We start from the raw sequence: 4,333 nt of genomic DNA, 5'->3' as shown, positions 1-4,333 counted from the left end.
TCAAGGGGTGAGAAACGAGCATTTGCCACTCTGCGTCTGTGCTGATCCACTGCTTTATCTGCTCCTGAAACAGCCGTCAGCCCGAGATCACGTTCTGTGCCGAACAGCCCCGTGCCAATGTTCCACGGAGCGGTGCTGAGCTGCAGCAGCTGGTGACTTGGCTTGAGCAGCCCTGGCTCCAGCTCTCTCCCTGTCACAGCTGAATCTCACCCCTGCACAGGCTCCGACACCCTCAGAGGGCAGAGCTGGGCAGCCCCAGCCCTGCCGGGGCTGGAGCTCACTCTGGACCCCGTCCCAGTTCCAGGCGGGTGTGCACCAGGACCACGCACCTACTGCTTCTCTTCAACAGAAAAATCTCTCTGTGGCTTCCTTCTTCCTTTGTGTGAAGCCCTCAGGCTCAGCAAGCCCTTTGAAGTGGTGCTGGCAGCTGGGAAGTAACCTTCTGAATAAAGAGACTGAAGGTTTCCCTTTCCCTCTCTGTATTTCTATTATTTTACTTTTCATGTTTTCTTTCTATTCTGAGAACTGCGCATTCAGTGCTGCTGTGATTGTAATTCTTTTTGTCTTTTCTTCAAATCCTCAGTGAAATAGCAATACTGGTCTGATGTTTTAAGCTTTTAAAAGCAGCAGGTCATTACCATTTGCCATTGCTCAAGTTTAAGAGCATGTTTATTTATAAATATTTACCCAAAGGATAATGAAACAAGAAACTGGGAATGTTTTCCCAGTCTTCTATACTGATCTGGTCATGTGGTACCATTTAGTAGATTTACAGCAATTTTCCAGCTCTGTGAGTTCTCCTAGGTAAGAGAGCTACCAACGAGCAGCTCCTAGATTTCCCTTTTGCCAGCAAATACACTGGGAGAAATGGGAAGGTATGAAGTATCCTGAAAATCTGCAGGTGTCTATATTGGTTGTTCTAAGCTGTGCCATAGCTGACATTTATCCTCATCCACTTTGGTCTGCATAAGCTGCATGAAAGCAGCTGAAAGCATGGTCCAAGGACTGGATCACTGAGATTAAATAGTAATTAAGATTTAATTAAATTAACAAATTATATGCTGTTCAGCAAGAGTATAAAAAGTAGATAATGTAAGTGCCAGCTGATATTCTTTTTGCAAAAAAATAAAGTACAAAAAAATTCTCCTTTGCAGACTCTGAGCTAAAATAGCTAAAATGTAACCGCTCCCAGAGTATATAGAGGAAGGTTGGGTCAGATTTCTACTTGTTTTCAAAAATCTAAAAGAAATTCTTATCTGGAAAGCATCCTGTTATTTTTACAGTAACAGAGGATTTTTAGATTTTGCAATCTCAAATGTTTCTATATTGGCCTGTATTTTGCCCTGCTGTTAATCAAGGGCTTCCTAGAGGGTAGTCATTAGCTTTTACTTGTCACAGAATTCTGGGATGCATTTGAAAGACATGATGAAGTTTTAAACTTACTCCAAACAATGCAGAAGAAAAGCTGTCAGGAAGACTAAATTTGCTGTGGAGAGGCTGTGGTGAGATTTTTAGATCAGTTTAGTTGGTACCACAAGATTTTTAAATCATGGGCACCTGGGTATTAACTCATGCAGCTGCCTTGCCTTGCATCATCTTTTAGAGAAGTAGTGGTTGTTCTCTGTCTTTTGTCTCGTCTTTGTCATTAATTAGCAAGAGTTTACATGCTCAGGGACTTCTTTTCCTTAAGAGACATGTAACCTTTGAATATTTTCAACCAGCAATATAATTACCTTGATCTTCCTGCTTAATCCAGTTGCTGATTTTAAATAGCTATGTTTTTTACACAACCTTTTCATGAAGTAGACTCAAATGCATGTGAAATTATCCTAATCTCCAGCCAAGCTCCATTTGAACGGGAATGTTCTCAGACTGTGATAACAGCATTTTGTGCTCTTTGGAATTTAGGGTAATTTTAGAGAGAGAGGTTGAGAGCTCCAATTATTCTTTTTCAGAAACCATTTCGAGGAGAAATCCTCTCTAGGTAGACACATCCATTTGTGTTGTTTATTTTGCCACAGTCACCCTTTGCTCAGTCATTACCAGGTCGATTTTTCATCAGCTCCTGGGTAAACTGAGCTTCTTTTCTGCTGGCTCCTTAGTTACTGCAATGCCAATTTTCAGGGCCACACAAGGCACCCTTCATTTTCTAGACATGCATTTTGTAAAATATTTCTGCTCCTGTTTCCTTTTTTCATTTTTCCTAACCAGATTTTAGTCAGTAGTTAAATGTAGATGCACTCAAGAAACTTTGCAAGTACTCGAGATGTAAGACAAAAACATTACTAAGCAGTTAGTGTTTGATGCTTCATTGCTGCCCTTTTTGGAATATGTTCAGAACTACTGGAAAAATGTGGTAATGGTAAGAGCTCCATGTTATTTTGTCACCTGATGCGGGGGGCCTTATGGCACATGCTGTTAGTTCTTGCTGGGAGCAGGCTGGAGAGTTCATGGGCGATAGGTCTGTAAATGGATACCAAAGGATAGTTATTTTGGGCTTGTCTACCAGGAGCAAGGAGATAGTGCAAAGAAGGGATATTACAATGATCAAAGGGATGAAACCAGGGGATCACTTGATAAAAACAGTAGGAGACCAGTTAGAATGGAAACAAACTGTCTTCAGCCAGCAGACAGTGACTACCTGGAACTTGCTTCCACGGGAGGCTGTGGAGATGGGGCAGTTACTGGGTTCAAAGTTAAACAAATTCATGGACAACAGATCCACAAATAGATGCTAAAAAGGATAAGGATCCTCTGACATCCCTAGTGAAATAGTTGTGAATGCTGAGCAACTGTGAGGGAAGCAGAGCAAGAAAGCAGTTGGGTTCTCGTAGTAGGTTTCCCTACTTAGCTACTTCACCACCACTGGAGACAGACTTCTGGGCTAGATGAGGCAGTGCTCTGTCCCATTGGGGCATTTCCTATGCCTTTGTAAGTTTTTATTATTGCTCAGACCACCACACAATTAGGACTTAAAGCATTTACCCCTCAAAACTCTACAAGGAAGGACCATGTACGTGCTCAAGATTTTGCTAGACTCAGGTCCTATACTTTATTTGGTTAAATAGTACAGCGAACATTAACACAGCTATACAAATAATCACATCCAGCTAGTCCTGTCAACTGAGCCAAAATAGAGATTTTAAGTGCCAAAAACTTAGAACATCTCTTTCTAATTTTACCCTGGCTCAAAGTATGTTTAGAAGATAAGCAAAATTATTTAGTATCCTGTCACTTGTAAAATGTTTATCAGTTAAAAATAAAAGAGGTGAGAAAAATAAGTTAATCTTTTGCAAGAAGCAAAAACATATCTAATGGCTGGGTTAGGAGCCTGTGTTTAATAAGCAACAAGCAATGATTACAAACAGTCCACGCAGGCTCTTGACAGACATCCTGTTTTTGGCAGTTTGTGCACAATTCACAAAGAGATGCTACCTGCATGTGTTGTCTTAGCTGTAGCTAATTAGCTGGAAGATGGGTAGAAAAACATGAATGACTAAACTGAATATTGGAGTTGTTTGGAGATGTTCCAGCTGACTGGTTTTCTGGTAGAAAACGCTGATTCTTCCAAATGAAAACATTTTGCTAGAATATGTAGTCACAATAAGACTGACTTTTGTGCTCGGTCCAGACTATTCTCCCACTTTGCCAGGCTCTCTGGCAGTCACCAGGCAGATGGTAGAGAGGTGAACCCTTTCCCTCTTCCTCTGCTGGATTTGCAGTGCCTCCTGCCTGGTCTTGCTGTCAGTGGCCATGTCTGTTCTTACAGCCACATCAGCTGACTATGTTGTCTGTCCAAAGTTACCACTGCAGATGATATTTTTTCATGTGTTTGAAATATTTTACAGGCGGAATAGAAAATCTTCCAGGCAGCTGCATTAATATACAAAGATCCTGGAGGCAAGAGAAGTCCTTGCAGAAAATACAGGAGATGCTTTTTTTTTCTCCTGCAAGAAAAACTTCTGTAGGCTCCTCATTATTGATTTGTAAATCAGGAGGGATTTTCGGTGGTTTTTTGAAATATTTCCAGCTGAAACTGGGCTATTCCTGCCCTTAGCAGTGTAATAATATCTAATGGCTTATGTATGCTAAGCTTCATCCTTGTTTATGAAACAGGACTTGTGGCACAAAGGATGCTGAGAAAGGTTCCTGTGCAAAAAAATTTAATAATGTGTTTCATAGCTTATGGTATACAGTAAATCTAATGATGCATGTTACTTTTGGGGAGACAGAGGCAGAAAAGGGAAAAGGAAAAGTCTCAGTAGCCACCTGAGAAGAGGAAAAAGCACTGCCACAGCACCTCAGGTAAGAGGTCTCAAGAGCTGCAGGTGGG

Source organism: Pipra filicauda, unplaced genomic scaffold (assembly GCF_003945595.2).
Source record: "Pipra filicauda isolate LSUMZ 115617 unplaced genomic scaffold, ASM394559v2 scaffold76_size2844353_pilon, whole genome shotgun sequence".
Lineage (NCBI taxonomy): Eukaryota > Metazoa > Chordata > Aves > Passeriformes > Pipridae > Pipra > Pipra filicauda.
Note: the sequence above shows the minus strand (reverse complement) of the source record.